At 49.6% G+C, this 17,820-nt stretch overlaps 1 protein-coding gene across 6 annotated transcripts in view; it reads right to left on the bottom strand.

The window, feature by feature from the left end:
- The window catches only part of NAV1 (neuron navigator 1), a 280,821-nt gene that overhangs the window by 122,687 nt on the left and 140,314 nt on the right, over window positions 1–17,820 (bottom strand). The window lies entirely within an intron of this gene.

Genomic DNA, 17,820 nt, shown 5'->3' with positions numbered 1-17,820 from the left:
TCCCACATGATTCCCTTGGAAGTGGCTGCATTTCAGATAGGAGACACGTCAAATGAGCGAACATCACTGCCTTTGAGCACCGATCATCCACCAGATCATGCAGGGCTGTGCCCTGACCAGCAGCCACTGGCTTCCACTTAGCCACTGTCTTAAGGGTTCTGAGTCCACCCATACAATAGGGACTGCCCTCAGGGAGCTTACAGCCAAGAGGCTGGCATGTGCAGTTGTGGTCAGGCATCATCTGTGCATGGGGTCCAAAACTTCTGTTGGGGACTGACTAGAAAATGATACGATGGGTGCGTTGGAGGAGTCAGAGGGGAGGTCCTGGAAGAGGTAGTCAGGTGATCTGAAACAAAGGAAGGGAAGGAGTGAATCTGACCACAGACAACAGGTCAAGTCTCAGGTTTAGGAAGGATACAGCCTATGCAAAGGCTGAGCCACAAGAGAGGAAGGACTGGCTCTGGGCATCAGACGACGGGAGGCCACAGGACATGGAGCGAGGGAGTCTTCTTCAAATCCCAGCTTTACCACTAACAAGCCCTGTGACCTTGGGCAAGGTATTCAACCTCTGGGCCTCAGTTCTCTCACCTATAAAATGAAATACCAGCTGTGCTGTTGTTTAGATTTCATGTCTTTCTCCTCCTGGCAGGCAGAGACCTGGCATATTCACTCCGAATCCCATTCTGACACCTCAAATACCGTGGGTGCTCCACACATTGTTTTAAAGCGACACCCTAGGAGAAGAGGTGTGGTTTGGGGATGGGAATGTGATGGAATAGGAGACAAAGCAGATATGGCAGGGTGACTGGGCTGCTGGCATAATGTCTGGCCAGCCTGTGTATGGACCAGTGTAGACAGCCCTGCTGCAAGCCTGGAAGAGGCTGAATGTTAAAACTCATCAAAAGTCAGAGCTGGCACAAGCCTCAGAGGTCATTTAACAGATGAGGAGACTGAGGCCCAATGGAATAGCAGTGACTTGGTCAAGATGACACAGCCTGCTGATCTCAGAGCCAGGCTTGAGGATAAAGAAGGAAAAGGTCGAGCTTTGAGGAGGATTATGAGAGAGAAAGCTGGGGGCAACGTATGAGCAAGGCAGGGCTGCCCAGAAGGCGGTGCTCCCTCTGCCGTTCACACCTCCCTCTTCCCCTGCCCCACCTCAGCTTGCACAGCATCTGCTCCTACATGAAAGAGCTGACATCCACCCCGCCTGGCTGCCTCCCTGGAGAGTTCTCACTTCTGGAAAAGCCTGCTGTGTCACTGATCCCTTTAGCCTTCTACTGCCCACCACTGGGGACCCTGTGACTCAGCCCATCTGCCACCAACATGGCCCCCCATTTCCAGGATGGTCCCACTGCTCGCCAAGAGGACTCGGCTTAGACTAAGGCCGCGGAACTCCCTCAAGGGCTTGGGCACCAATTGAAACAAGTAGGAGCTAGGTTAGCTTTAAGGGAGACTTCCAATTAAGAAGGCAGAGAAACCCTACAGTGAGACTTAATAAGATGTACTGAAGAGTTTTTGCATTTTAAAAAATTTTTTGTTTAGTGAGCATCAGAAGGTGAGAAAAGCAGGCAATGTTCTGAGGCAAGAAGGGAAGGAAAAGGAAATAAGACAGTATTTCCTGAGTGTGTGCCATGCATGGTGCTAAACACGAATATGTATTCCGTCCTTGTAATGCAGCGGCCGAGGTGAGTATGAGTACCCCGATTTTCCAGATGTTTGGCTCAGAGAGGTCAGTTAACTTCCTAAGGCACACAGCTTGTAGGGTAGGGATGTGAATCCCAGTCTTCTCCGAAGTCCATGCTTTTTCTAAAACCAATGATACATGACCAAAAAGACAACAGAGGCGAATGCCAGGAGGCCCTTCCTGATCATGCTGGAATCGCACTCCTCACAGATCACAGAATGAGGCCTGTCCTCCACTGCAGGCAATGAATGAGATACAGAATTGCCAGAAGACAGGGAGTCATGGGCCACTGGCCAGGCCAAGCATTTCTCCACCTCCAAGACGTCGGGCTGCCAGCCAGTCCAGGCCTCACTGGCAGTCACTGCTCCTGTCCAATGCTTCCTCGAGGGAGCCCTTTCTCCTCACTGGGCTTTGTCCCAGCTCTGAAACCTGTAAAGCTTCTGGCCTCGGAAGAACCTTCCTAGAGCGTCTGGCAGGCAGGTTGTGTCGCCTGCTTGCCAAGATCCATGGCTGCTCTCAACTGCCTAATCAGATCATTCAGAATCCTCCTCTTCCGTCCGATTCCAATGCAGGAGCCTGGGAACCAGCTGCAGCCAAAAGCAGAGCTCTGGGGCCACTCCCTCTCCCGCTCCCACCCTCTCCTTCATGGGTAACACATGTGTGGGACTGGAGGCTCCCACTCCCACTCCCTGAGTCTGCCCTGCCCCCACTACCTGGCCCCCACGTATCTGGAAGGGAAGTACCAGGCTGAATGCAGAGACCCCCGATTCCAGTCCCCGCATCTTCTGATGCCCAGGAGCAAGCTGCTCAGCCTTTGTGCGCTTCAGTTTCTCCTTCTTAGAAAAGGAATCAGCCCCGTTTCTGCTCGCCTGAGAGTAGGGCAGGGATAGGAAGAGGAAAGCGAAGGGAATGAGCAGGAGGCGATGTGCTGGGCCTTCTCCAGAACCAGCGGTGCAGCTGGAGCTCCTGCCGGGGCCTGGTGGCAGGGTGGGGTCTCAGGCCTGGGACTGCTCTGGGGAGCCTTTGGACCTGTATCAAAGTGAGGCCAGGAAGGTACACAAACAGGCAATGGAATGGAGGTCAGGGAATGCCTGGGGGGCAGCTAGGCCTTCTCCCAGCCCTTGCCCAAGCCCTCCAGGACCTGCATCCAGCCCACGGTGGCCCAGGCACCACGCTGCAGTCACTAGGCACCTTTGGATTGGTTCCCAAGTAAATGGAGCCAAATTCCCAGGAAACAAATATCCCCTAGAGAGATTTTCCAGGTCTGCCAAGCTACAAAGCTGCACCTGAGTTCAGCAACAACACATCTTTCCAGGACACAGCCCCAGTGCCTTCTCCACACCCCCTTTTCCCCCTGGCTGGTCAAATGTGTTGGAGTTCCGGGAAGAATCCAGCATGGCTGGAGCCCTCGGACAAGGGCAGAGGTGGGGTGACGGGGGGAAGCCCCCATCTCGTGTGCTGCATAAGGGTCAGCTTGAACCAGGAACTACACAGGGCAAAGGTGAAGAGAGGCCCTAAGCCAAGGGCCCGGAGAGGAGAACGCTGCCAAGAGGAGCAGGCATGGGGAGGGCATGGCTCTGGGTATGCAGGGAAAAGCCGGATGGCGTTTGCTGTTCACCTTTTGCCCTGAGCCCATCCAGGGGGGCAAGAGGCCTGAACATGGAAGAGGCTGGTCCCAGGGCAACTTAAGAGCTGGGCCAAAGCTAGGCTCAGCCGGAGGCTCTCCAGCAGAGGCAGTGGACAAGCGACATGACCACTCAGGGTCTGGCCAACCCTGCCTTTTGGATGTATGAACCCCTTTGGCAGATGATCTCGTCTGTCCCTCTGCGTTTGGAAGCAAGGAGGCAAACGCCTACTGTGTGCTAGGTTCTTTCACATTCCTCCCGCCGTGTGAGCCCTTCAGTAATCCTGTGAGGCAGCTTCTTGGTTCGTTTGGCAGCTGAAGAGACTGATAAGCAATTTGCTTTAGGTCTCAGTTACAAAGCAGCAGGGCTGGGATTAGAACCCAGCCTCTCTGTCTCCAGCTCCAGGGCTCGTCCCACTGCGTCACTCTGGAGACTGCATCTCGCCCATCCCTGACTTTCAATGAATAAGCAACCGACAGAATGCAAAGCCCAGAGAACACTGGCTCCTGGCTATTTACAGCTCCCAGTTCACTTCTCATCTTTGTCAATAGGATGTACCTATTCTTAGAGACATGTTGCTGATCACCCACTGGGGCCAGCTTCCCAGACTTACCCTCCTCCCTCTGCAGCCAGGGTTGGTGGTCCTGGCTGCATTCTCCCTGCAAATGATCCCCTGCCCAACTCAGGGCAAGAAGCCCCAGCAGCTGGTGACCTCTGCCCGCACCCTCCCCAGGGTCATCTATCTTTAATGAGCCAGAGGACACAAAGGGGGCACCCTAGGCTCAGAAGGAGGGATGAGGGAAGGGATGGGAAATCAGCTGCCTGGCTCCAGTCAGCACTTCCTTTCCCTCTACCAAAGAACAAAGGGAGTCCCTTTGCCCTCCAGGTTTCCCAGCCATTGCTTTCACTTCCCCTATGCCTCTATACCCCAACTGGGGGAGTCCTCAGTGATGACTGTGATGACTGGGGGGCTGCAGGTCTCCTCCAGTTCTCCGTGTTCTGGCACCCTCCTTTGCTCAGCACTGACTGGCGGTTGCCATGGGAACAGTGGGCCAAGGCTTTGCTCCTGGGGACAGGCGTGAGCAGAGTCTTGACTGAATTGATGTCTGTGTGTGTCCCCTCCCCCACCAGGAAGCCAAACTGGGGGACACACTGTGGAGACAGAATTCTGTACAGGAGCACCAAGCCCTGGCTGGAGGCCGGGGGATGGCTGAGATGGCTTCGGACAGGCCCTGCCCCCAGCCCCGAGCCCCCAGGATGTCTAAAAGCACACCGTATCCACACAAACTTGAATCTCTGCTACATGAGACTTCAGCATCTCTCAGATGGCATTTGAGTCCTTGACCTGACATAAAAGATCCTCTACAGACTTTTTTGGCCTGATCTTCCATGAGTGTCCTGCATACTCCTGCCCATTCAGGCCGATGCCTGGCTGCATCTTTGCTTCCTCCATCCCTCCTATGGCTTCCATCTAAAAGACTATCCCTGCTGGGGGACTTCTCCCCAGCCCTCAATGCCCAATTCAAGTCATACCTCATCCAAGAAGCCTTCCTTGGCCACTCCAGAGATCACTCCCCTTCAAGCTCTGGAACATTTGATCTCTGAGCCCCTCTCATCAACTATCACGTACTGCCTTTGCAGTGACAACTCTTGTTGCCTGCTGGTCTTGTCTTCTCCACTAGACACTACATCCCTTATGCGGCCCCATCCACACCCCAGCAGCACTGGGCAGCACACAGCAGCTGCCCAGGAAAGGCTGCCCGAGGGATGGTGAGTGAGCAGCCTCCATTCAGCCTCCTCCCATGGAGAATGCAGACTGCCTTTCATCTGGACCCCTCCTCTCGGTAGAAATCACTATTCCTTCCTTAGGGTCCCTGCTGGAGCCTGTAACAGACTTCTACCACAGCCTGTGTATCACTTGATCACCCACACCTCTTTACACATCCATCTGCCTTCAGGGCAAAGGCCATATGCTATTTATCTTTGAATGCCTAGCACCTGGCATATTGCCTGATATGTTGCAGGCCCTCCATAAAGGCCTGCTAAACAAATGCATCCCCTGGGCACATAGTCAGATGGCACCTCCTCCACCCACTCACCTGCTATACTTATCCTGCCTCCCAGGCCTCTGGTTAAGAGATGGCCAGGGAGGCAGCCTCATGTCTCCATTTGCCACCCTAGAGCCTTCTCTCTCCTGTCCTGCCATCCCATTCCATTCCATCTCTACAGCTCGCTTCCTTTGGGAAATCTCATGCAATCCCTCCCATTCCAATTCCCTATTGGCTTATTGTCTCAACCCTTGCCTTCTGCCTCTCAAATACCAGCAACTTCCATCTCTGCCAGTTTCTCCTGATTCGGAGTCTGGCTTGACTCCCCGGAGGCACAGGCCATGTTTTTCTTTCTTTTCTCTCTGTAGGTGCCCACTGCAGGGCTCTGCCTCTGATTCTACCTACAGGTAGACTCAGAGACAGCCCTGTTCCATGCCGTGTTCCCAGTGAACACCTGACTTGTCACACATGTGAGCCTTTGTCTTCCTCCCTGATATCTCAGACTCAGTGCTCCCCTGTCAGACACAAATCAGGGAGAAACGGCTCCCCAGATACCATAAACGTTTTTAATGGAGACCAGGAACTCACTCTAAAGATTTTTCTGCATTTTCCAGACCATTACAAACTCCTATTACCAAGGAGTCACAGTGATTTTCCCTGGAAAGGCAGACATATATATTTTACTGGACACACAACTCTTTGACACACATTGAAAAAACTACAGTAAAACTCACCGTTCCAGATTTATAAATTGGCACTGTCACTCCACCCGAGCACCCTACTTTCAGTGGTTCTTTTCCTAAAAAGTCCCAAAGCCTCCCTCAACCAGCTTTTAGGTGACACTGCTCTGCCCCACAGCAGCCTCTGTGTCCCACAGCTCAGCATTTACCACGTTGTAATGCAATTGCCTGCCTGCTTCTCTATATCCACACCTGACAAGCAGCAACTCTGGTGTGTCCATGGCTATATCTCCAGGGCACATAACACAGGCTTGTTAAATGTTTGCAAAAGAATGAATAACGGATGAGACAGCAGGGAAATGAGAACTCAGGCACAGGGCAGCTCAACAGCAGAGAAGGAATGGGGCGGGGCAAAGGGAAAAGAGATACGGCCTGGAAAATGGAGCCACACACAAATCGAGAAGAATGACCAAGAGAGGCTCATGCCTCCCTTTCTGTGCTGGCTTCAAGCAGAACACCAGTCCCCAGTTCGACATGAGGTCTCTAGACCCATAGCCAGGGAGTTAAACAGGTGCAACTGGCATTCCAACTCCAAATGACTGGTAGTAACTTCTGAGACACTGTGTTGAGAAGTATTCCAAGACCATGGCCATGTTTATCAGGACGGAGTTGTGATCAATTAGTGGGCGGTTCTATACACCACTCCTTTTCCTTTCCTTCAGGCAGAACTGTATTTACAGCCCATCTACCCACTTTTCTTAAGCATCTCCAGAAAAGGCAATTCCACAGCGTCCGAAGCCAGGGTCATACAAGCCACTATTCTGTTCCTTATCCACGGAACAGGGACTGGGCTGCCTGCGATTCCCTAGAGACACCTGTTCATTCCACCTCTGAGCTTTTGCTGATGCTATTCCTTTAATCTGGAGTGCATTTCCCTTTCTATTTTCTGTATGTTCAACCCTTCCTCATTCATCTGTTTGTTTAGCTACTCGATGAGCATTCTCTGCACTTTCTATGTGCCAAACACCATATTAGACTCTAGGGATAAAAAGCTGACCAAAAGCAAAACAAAAAAAGCAGCTTTTTTGGTTTGGTTCCTAAACCTCAAACCACTTCTTCCAGGGAGCCTTCTCTGGTCCTTCCACCCAGAAATGACCACACTTTCCACTGAGGCTCAGCATATTAAGGTGCCTCTATTATAGTGGTTCTCAACAGAGATGTTGCCCCTCAGGGTACATTGGTGATGTCTGGAGACATTTTTGACTTTCATGACTTGGGAGGGGGTGTTACTGGCATCTAGTGGGTAGAGGGCAGGGATGCTGCTAAACATCTTACAATGCCCAGGACAGCCTTCTATAGCAAAGAATTAACTGACCCCAAACGCCATTAAGACCCACTCCATTATCATATCACCTCCTGTCTGTTGTGCTGAACTGTTAACATTAACAACTTCCCCTCCCCACGCTTCACTTCCTGGATTTTAAAGTTCCTCGAGAACAGGATCAATGTATTATAATATCTGGAGTTATTCATGCAGAGGGTCTAGAAGGTTAACAGAGGGTCTAGAAACTCACTGAAGTGATATGCAAAATCTCGTACCCATGTGTAATGTTCATTTTCCTGGGGAAGAGAGTCTGAGACCAGAAAAGCGAAGACCTGCTGACTTGGAGCCCAGGACTCTGCCACGGACAGGCCACAGAGGAAATAGACACACTCTGCCACGGACAGGCCACGGAGGAAATAGACACACTCTGCCACGGACAGGCCACGGAGGAAGTAGACACACTCTTCCACAGATGGGCCACGGAGGAAACAGACACACTCTGGGGAGCAGAATCTCCAACCCAGCTGCTCTGAGGCCCCTAGCAGAGCTTCCACCACACTCCCCCAGTCGCACATATCTCTTTTAAAAGTTTAGGTCAGGATTTTGTTGTAGTTGTATTTAACAACAGGTGTTTTATCAGGGGAAGGTACAGATAGAAGTGTGGTCTTGGGCGGTCACAAGACAGGTAGATCTTCCTATGTGTTACCCCTAGACCCAGAGCTTATGTACCACAAGGAAAGGGTATATGTGCTCCAGCAAGACAATTAGAAACAACCCCCAGAACAGGCGAGAATGCTACTGTTGTAAGTGGGAAAGGCTGTCCATCCTGTCCCTTTTGCTTATGAACCTAGGAGTCTCTGGAGGGGCCTCAACTTTAAGCTGTTACCAATCCCCCACCTCATTGAAGGAAAGGAGCTGGGGCCTGGATCCACAATGGATGTATCCTTGGTTGAGTGGTGATATGATTTAAGAGAGAACATATCCTGTCCCACCTTCCAGCCACTTTCCCCTGAGAAAAAAAAAAGAGATCTATAAAACCCTCCTGTAGCGGCCTAGATGCAATCAGTGAAATACATTTGAATTCATAATTGGATCCGTATCCTATAATTTGTGCAATATAAGTTGGGATTTTGACGGGCACCTCAATAGGCACGCTGGGTTCTACTCATCACTTAGTGCCTTCAGTATGACTAAATTATGTAAAGGAAGTTCCTACAAAAAGGAGGAGGACTTCTGCTTTAGAATTCCTTGAGAATGTTCTTCCAGGGGGTGTGCTGGGATTGGGATTAACTGCCTCTTGGAAGCCCTGAAGATACCTGGTTAATGTGATAACTGATCACAAAGCTTGCACTCAAGTCTCCATGTTTCCATGGGATAAACTGAGGCCTTAAACTCAAGGTCAGCGGTGTGTGTGGAGCAGGCAACACATCTAGTAACCCAGGTCCCAGCCTCTGCTGCTGCCCTAACCAGCCTCCTTTTCAATGGAGATAGAATTTATCAAAGTGAGAGCCAATTTCATTCTATCATGTCAGGGACAGGGAAGAGAGATAAAAGGACATTTGACTCCCTGCTGTCAGCCAGAGACGCTAATGAATCCTTTGCTTCCGAAGACGATTATCGGACAGAATAATTCATCGCTAGAGATTAATTGGACTAATTACGTCGGCTCTCAGAATCCCTGAATAATTATTTTCGATGGGGGCGGGTGTCAGTGATAATTGTGTGATATCTGAGTCTCTTCCCTTGAACGAAAAGCCCGCAGAAAGGGATTCCTGGTTTTGAACAGTGGGCAGGATGTAAATATCCTGGATAGCTAAGTTTCAGCTCTGATCAGGTTACGTGGTGCCCGTATTTTGTGTGGAAAACCTTTATTGAGGGAAATATTATCACTTCTAATATCCCAGATCATCTTCTTCACTCTTTCATTCAACAAATTCTTCAAAACATCCCATTTTCCCCAGGAAGTCCTCCTGGATTCCATGGGAGCAGGGAGACCACAAGCTGTGGAGATTCACATCCCTCCTGGGAAGAGGTTTACCTGGTCCACAAGCACTAACCTGCTGTGGTCTCCTCTGCTCCAGTGCCACCCTCCCTAACAACCCTCACCCCACCAAGGAGCCCGGGGCCCAAGGCCTGGCACACAGGGAGAGCCGGGAAGGACCTGCTCTCATCAGAACATTTAATGGTACCCCTGCCATCTCTCCCTCTTTAAATGAAGAGACGACAACCTTGCTACATGAGTAATACAAACGCTGAGTGCACAGCAAAAGAATTTAGTGTTTAAATAAAACTTCCAACCAAGTTCATCTGACACATGTAATCATCCACACTGTCACTTTCATGTTATGTAGCAATTAGAAATCAAATGGCTGGGCAGTCATTCCTCTTTAATTACATACAGCAGAATCAGGCGTGTTTGGGATGACACTGCTGGAGGTGGTTGGAGGGAAAATGAGAACCTTTGGTTCCCTGTCTTCCCCCCCCTGAGGGAGGGCCTTGGAGAAACTTGCCCGCCCTCAGATGTTCATACTCTCCCATCAGTTCCCAGGCCACAAATGCTGGGCTTCAGGAAAGGATGGGGTACCATGCTCACTAGTTTTAGGGATCTAGTTGACTCTGAACCAATATCCAGGATGGGTGGGTGGTAGCTTTAAAATCAGACAGAACTGGGTTGGCGTCTTGGCTCTACCATGAAGTATGTAAACTTGAGTAAGAGTCTTTATGTTCAAAAGTCTCATTTTTTTTCCCACCTGTAGAACGGAGATAATTATGTATATTCTTAGGGCTATTAGGAAGATTAAATTAGATAACGTATGTTAAGTGCTAGCACAGTGCCTAGTATCTGGCAGGCACTCATATCATAGATGTTATTGTTGTTATTATTATCATAAGTGGGAAACCCCATCCATCCTGGTCCCTTTTGGTTACGAACCTAGCGGTCTCCAGAGGGGCCTCGGCTTCAAGCTCTTACCAATCCTCCCATTGAAGGAAAGGTGGTGGGAGGCTGGATACACAATAGATGTATCATTGGTTGAGTAGTGATATGATTTAAGAGAGAACATATCCTGTTCCACCTTCCAGCCACTTCCCCCTGGGGGGGGGGGGAAAAAAAGCAACCTATAAAACACTCTTATAGCTGCCTAGATGCGATCAGTGAAATATATTTGGATTCAGTGGTAAAATCCTTAGAGGGAGAGCCACTGGTTAGTCACTCCATGTTGTAATTTATATAATACTGTATATATTGGCAAAGGAGACCTCCCTAAATACCGTATGCTTGTAAAGACTTCTGAAGGGAGAAAGGAAAAAGCATTTAAGATGAAGCTGGCAAGGAGCTGAAAGGTTTCTGCTAATGGGTAACTGTGGGTAACTATGCATAATTGCAAAATACCTTTCACACCAGGAAGGAGCTTCTGAATGGAGTGACAAAGCAGCTGCTGCTGGAGGTTTTTGCAATGGCAGCAAAAGTGAGCCTCCTCCTGTCATCTGTCCTTCCTGCTGTGGACACGGTGGGGGGGGAGGGGGGAAGGTGAGTGCAGTCTGAGGCTGGCAGGAGAGGTAGGCTGCAGGGGTTGGGCTATTTTCCAGAAAGAAAAGGATAGATTGCTGCCCGGAAGCCAATTTAAGGGCTCTTTAGGAGGCAAAGGTGGCAAGATAACTAGCAAGAGAAAACCTGCCTACACAAGCCATTGAAATAAGCAAATGGGTTGGAGTGGGGGATAGGAGATAGAGGCAAATCAATGCAACCTTGCAACAAGATCACAAGATTTTCAGTTCAGCATCAAGAAATGTGGTCAGGAAATGTCTGGACCACATTAGAGACAAAGTATCCAGTGCACTTAATAACTGGGCATCCAAATGCCTAGAGTCAGGGACTTGCTCCCCACCTATGCAAAGTGGGATGACAAATCTCTGAATTTCTAAAGAAACTTGTCCTATAGTTTAATCAGACTGCTGTCCAAACACCTTGACTAAAGAAATGGGTGTTTTGATGGGGACCTGGGGAAGGTGTGAGAGGTAATTTTAGAGCATGGTACCCTGGGGGAGGGCTGGTCTGGATGGAATACTGAGGGGGCAGGGATGAAGGCAGCAAGAGGGCAGCTTGAGGGGAGTGAGTACGGGGAGGGGGGACTGAGAGGAGGAGCAGATGCAGGGATGGGGGAGGAGTGAAGGTGCTAAAGATGGGTGCCTTGATTTCTCTGAGGACCAACATGACTCCCTTCCATCTGGAAGGACTGGGCAGCTGTCCCTCGGTGCTTATTAGGTCTACATCTCTCCACAGCCTCTTCTCTGGCTCTGGAGCTTCAGGTGAGTGTGAAATAAAAGCAGTGAGCTGAGAACATCTTGTCTTGTTGATCTGCAGCTGTCTCAGGTACCCTTTACAGGGACATTCTGCAGAAAGCAAGCCAAGACTGCATTCAGGGGTATTTTAGTTCACAGTGGCCTTAAAGACATGCAGCTGAGGGCTTTCCCATATATCCATCATGTATCATCACAATTCTAGCCCAGGGCATTCAGAAGGATGGACGACGGGGTGCAGAGTGGATACGAAGAGCATGAGGCTTGGGTTCTACTTTTTGCTTTGCCACTAGCTGGCTATGTTTCCTGGACCTGCTCCTCATTTGTAAAATGATCTATAAGTCATTTCAAGCCTTGTGGACTTGGTTTAGAGTCACATACACGCCCTGATTATCACCACAGAGGAAAAATGTACTGGCTGCTGGGCCAAGGGGGACCGGCAGGGACTGTCACTGAAGATTCTACCACAGGCGGTAATGAATCCCAGATAGTCTGGCCTCACATCAGGAAATATCAGGTGTTCAGGGAACCAGATACAGAGGAAATGACCAGAAACACCCAAACATGGGGTAATGGACACCTTCCCAACGATTACAGGCTGTTTCCTACAGAGCATCACCTGGGGGAGGTGCGAGCTCATTGGCCTCACAGCCCCAAGGCTGGAAATCCTGCACATCTGTGATGGGGCTGGTCTGAGTTTCTCTAAACTCAATTAAATTTAGCAAGCATTTGCGTGCTTGCTACAGTGTTTCTCAGTCTTTGGTGTATAGCCTTTGGCCCAGCCTTGAAAGATTGTGATTCAAAATAACCGGGGTTTTTTTTGTTTTGTTTTTGTTTTTGTTTTTGTTTTTTGAGACGGAGTCTCGCTCTGTCGCCCAGGCTGGAGTGCAGTGGCGCGATCTCGGCTCACTGCAAGCTCCGCCTCCTGGGTTTACGCCATTCTCCTGCCTCAGCCTCCTGAGTAGCTGGGACTACAGGCGCCCGCCACCGCGCCCGGCTAATTTTTTGTATTTTTAGTAGAGACGGGGTTTCACCGTGGTCTCGATCTCCTGACCTTGTGATCCGCCCGCCTCGGCCTCCCAAAGTGCTGGGATTACAGGCGTCAGCCACCGCGCCCGGCCTTTGTTTTGTTTTTGAGACAGAGTCTCACTCTGTCGCCCAGGCTGGAGGTGCAGTGGCACGATCCTGGCTCATGAAACCCCTGCCTTCCGAGTAGCTGGGATTACAGGTGCCCTCCACCATGCCAGGCTAATTTTTGTATTTTTTGTAGAGATGGAGTTTCACCATGTTGGCCAGGCTGGTCTCGAATTTCTGACTTCATATGATCTGCCCACCTCGGCCTCCCCGAAGTGTTAGGATTACAGGCGTGAGCCCCTGTGCCCGACCAGAACTGGGTTTTTTTTTTTTTTTTTTTTTTTTTTTTTTTTTTTTGAGACGGAGTCTCGCTCTATCTCCCAGGCTGGAGTGCAGTGGCGCGATCTCAGCACACTGCAAGCTCCGCCTCCCGGGTTCATGCCATTCTCCTGCCTCAGCCTCTGGAATAGCTGGGACTACAGGTGCCCGCCACCACGCCCGGCTAATTTTTTGTATTCAGAACTGGGGTTTTTTAAAGCTGCATAGGCCAGGCACAGTGGCTCACGCCCGTAGTCCCAGCACTTTGGGAAGCCGAGGTGAGTGGATCACCTGACGTCAGGAGTTTGAGACCAGCCTGCCCAACATGGTGAAACCCCATCTCTACAAAAATACAAAAATTAGCCAGGGGTACTGCTCAGTGGCCAGTTAGGAACCCGGGCCACACAGCAGGAGGTGAGGGTGCGGGCAAGCATGACCGCCTGAGCCCCACCTCCTGTCAGATCAGCAGCGGCATTAGATTCTCATAGGAAGGTGAACCCTATTGTAAACTGCGCATTCTAGGGATCTAGAGCGCACACTCCTTATGAGAATCTAGTGTCTAATGATCTGAGGTGGAACAGTTTCATTTCAAAACCATCTCCACCCCATCCCCCCGACCCCTGTCCGTGGAAAAGTTGTATTCCATGAAACTGGTTTCTGTTGCCAAAAAGGGTGGGGATCGCTGGTATAGACCTTCATATGATGCCATGAGAATGGCATTTTACTTCTGTGGTCTTCATCCCCCAAACACATAACCCCTGTTTAACCATGAGAAAAATATCAGTTACACCCACTGCAGGACATTCTGCAAAATACCTGACCAGTACTTTCAAAACTGTCAAGGTGATCAAAAACAAAGTCTAAGAAACTGTCACAGCCTAGAGGGGTCTAAGGAAATCTGATGACTGAGAGTAATGTGTTATCCTAGATGGGATCCTGGAACAGAAAAAGAACATGAGGTAAAAACCAAGGAAATCCAAATAAAGTCTGGACTTCAATAATAATTTATCACTATTTGTTCATTAATTGCAATAAACGTACCCTAATAATGTAAAATGTTAGCAACAGGGGAAACTGGGGGTGGTGTATGTCAACCCTCGGTACTATCCTTGCAACTTTTCTGTAAATCTAAAACTATTCTAACATTAAAAGTTTAGTAAGAAATTAAAAATTACATCGATGGTTCCGAGGCACAGCCAGGGTGATACACAATTGCCCCTTGAACACCATGGACTTGAACTTAGTGGGTCCGCTTATACATTCCTTTTTTTTTTCCAACTTTGCGTGTAATGAAAATAAAGTATTCTCGGGATGTGAAAACTGCCTACACCAAGGGCCAACTTTTCATAGCACGTAGGTTCCACAGAGCTGAATGTGGGTCCTCACTATGCACGGATTTGGTTATAAGTCAGTGGTCCTGGAACCAATCCCTTGCGTATACCGAGGAGAACTATACTATGTAGTAGATGCTAAAGAAAATAAGATGGTGAGTGACACTGCCCTTCCCATCAAGGTTCTTAGAGCCCGATCAGGAAGAGTGGAGGACTGCTGTCAGACAAATAGAGAAAAAAGCTAAAATAAATAGTTTCAGCCAGTGAATGCCATCAGAGGCACTGTCACAGAGGTTCAAAAGAACCTCAGAAGAGGTTCATGGTTGGGGTAGGGGTGGGGGACCATGGGGAAAATTTTTTTCTTTTTTTTTTTTCTTTGAGATGGAGTCTTGCTCTGTCGCCCAAGCTGGAGTGCAGTGGCGCCATCTTGGTTCATTGCAACCTCCGCCTCCAGGGTTCAAGCAATTCTTGTGCCTCAGCCTCCCAGGTAGCTGGGATTACAGGCACGTGCCACCACACCTAGCTAATTTTTTTTTTTTTTTCAAGATGGAGTCTCAGTCTGTCACCCAGGCTGGAGTGTAGTGGCACAATCTCAGCTCACTGCAAACTCTACCTTCCGGGTTCAAGCAATTCTCCTGTCTCAGCCTCCCAAGATTACAGATGTGCACCACCACACCCAGCTAATTTTTGTATTTTTAGTAGAGATGGGGTTTCACCATATTTGCCAGGCTGGTCTCAAACTCCTGACCTCAAGTAATCTGCCCCCCTCGGCCCCCCAGTGCTGGGATTACAGGTGTGAGCCACCGTGCTGGGCCAGAAAAATATTCTTAAAGGATGGGTAAGATATTTATAGGTGAAGATGGAGGAAGTAGGTGTTTCCAGGCTGGAGATATTACTCAATCCAAGACACAGAGGCCAGAAAATGTGAGGCTGACTTGGGGGAGAGCAAGGAGTCCAGCTGGACCAAACGTGGAGCAATGTTTCCACATGGCCTTGTGGACTGCTGGACCTACCAGTGTTCTGCCAAAGCTGGATCCCACGGACAAGCACGCTGGGGAGATTCTGCATATTTTTAACCCATTCCTGGGGAGTCACGAACCCCATTAGTATACAAAGTCTCAGAGACTTCCAAATCAGAAAATCTGTTTAACCTTTCTCAACCCAGAGTTTCCTAGATTTATTTGACCACAGGGTCTTTTATTTTTAAGTAATGCCAATTAACAAGTTTCACAGAATTGCCTCAGGGAAATGCTGGCAGATGGTTTGGGTAAGGAAGAGAAAGGAGAAGCTAGAAAGGTGAGAAAGCGCAATCACGGAGGCCTGAAATGCTGGGATACAAATCAGGATGTTATTCTGTGGAAGCCACTGAAGGTCTCTGTTCTGGGGAGTGACATGGTCTCAGCTCTGCATTAGGAGGGCACCCCCAGAGGAGTGTATGGGGGTGAACTGGAAGGAGGGAAGTCAGGAAACATTCATGAAGGACATGATGGTGTGAATAGGACAATGGCTGGAGAAGAAAGACAATGTAATATTTCAGAGGCAGAAGCAACAAGACTTGGTGAGCGATTGAACCAGGGTGGGGGTCAGGTACAGAGAAGTAAAGAAGCATGGGTGCAAGAACAGTGGCATTGTGATCACAGCTGGGGAGACAGGCCAGCCCAGCTGGTCTGCAGTGGAGCCCTCCCCACCGTTCTCCTTTCTCTGTCCCAAAGGCTAGAGCAGCACCCGCCAAGCCCCCACTGGACGAAGGGTGCAACAAAATAAATTTAATTTGAGCAACAAAATAAAAAACATAGTGATATGGTTTGGCTGTTCTGTCCCCTCCAAATCTCATGTCGAAATGTGATCCCCAATGTCGGGGGTGGGAGGGGTCTGAGTCATGGGGGCGGATCCCTCATGAATGGCTTAGTGCTGTCCTCACTATAATGGGTGAGTTCTCACTCTATTAATTCACCCAAGATCTGCTTCTTTAAAGGAGCCTGGAGCTTCCTTCCTCTCTCTCTTGCCATGTGACACACCCGCTCCCTGTTCACCTTCTGCCATGAGTAAAAGCTTCCTGAGGCCTCACCAAAAGCCAAGCAGATGCTGGTGCCTTGCTTGTACAGCTTGCAGAACCATGAGCCAAATATGCCTCTTTTCTTTATAAACTGGCCAGGCTCAGGTATTCCTTTTTAGCAACGCAGAACAGACTAACATACATAGTTCTGAATTATAACTCAGAGTATAAGATAAACACTTCTAGGAGTACATTGTGATATAAATCAATCACTGAATAAATAGGGGTGAGCAGACAAGTCTTGCATACAGGAGAATTCCAAATAATTTATAAGTGTTATCATTTATATAGGAATGACAAACCTATGCTCCATGCCCCACATCCTTCTTTGCACCACTCGAAAGCAAAGCCTCCCTGAGAGAGCACAGAGTGGAGTGGCCGGGAACCAGACACCTGTTCAAAACCCCTTTCCAAAACTTACTAGCTGGATGACTTCAGGCAAGTTACTCAACCTCTCTGCCTCAGTTTCCTCATTTGCAGAAGGAGGACAAAAATAATTTCAACTTTGTTGGCTTATGAGGACTTAAGACGCATGAAGTATCTGGTGACTGGGGGAAGATAGCAATGTGCAGGAGTTATTAAATAGAATAAGTATCTGGTACATAGTAAGGGCACCACAGATTTCAATAACTGGTTTGTAGGGGTTCAGAAGGGGGATATTGAGAGGAAGGAGGAGGTCTATAGAAACCACGGAGAAGGTTACATACAAACAGCTTTCAGCAGAGGGGGTCCTTAGGGGTGCCAGGAAGTCTGAGATGGAAAAATCAGGACACTGAGTTTCCTTGCCCTTTAGGGGTGGAAGGAGCTCTGGGCTGCTCATGTTCACGTGGCTGCCTCACTTTCCCAGATGCACACCGGTAATTACAGCACCAGGGTTTCTGGTTCTCCAAGCACTTCCAAGCCCTTTGGGAGATGAGTTGTAAATGAGACCACTGCCGGTTTTGTGAAGAGAAAGGTGCTTTGAGGGCCAGCTGGCCTTCCTCTGCCTTAATTGTGGCCTCTCTGCCCGCAGGCTCTGGAGGTTGGTTCCCCGCTGCAGTCAGGCAGGAGGGGGCTTCATTTGGGTAACTCCTGCACATTGCTGTCTCCCCCCCAGTTACTAGCCCCCACCCCCAAACTCCCAGCATCCTAACCACCTCCTCCCTTCTGGGCTCCCCTGACCTTTGTCTCCATGGGAGCCTCCCCTCCCCAGCATCCTGTGTCCCAGCTGGAAGCAGATGGAGGGGAGGGGCTGCCAAACCCCTCTCCACCCCGCTGGATGCCGCACAAGCTCTCTGGTGGGATCCTTCCTCCTTCAAGTTTTTCTCTCTGAGCTGATACCGTGGAGTTTGGGTTGGGAGGGGGGACAGAAAGAGGGAGGTGTGTCCTTGAGTTGGAGCTT

This window comes from Macaca mulatta, chromosome 1 (assembly GCF_049350105.2).
Source record: "Macaca mulatta isolate MMU2019108-1 chromosome 1, T2T-MMU8v2.0, whole genome shotgun sequence".
In the NCBI taxonomy this organism is placed as follows: domain Eukaryota; kingdom Metazoa; phylum Chordata; class Mammalia; order Primates; family Cercopithecidae; genus Macaca; species Macaca mulatta.
Note: the sequence above shows the minus strand (reverse complement) of the source record. Positions and strands in the feature narration are given on the sequence as shown.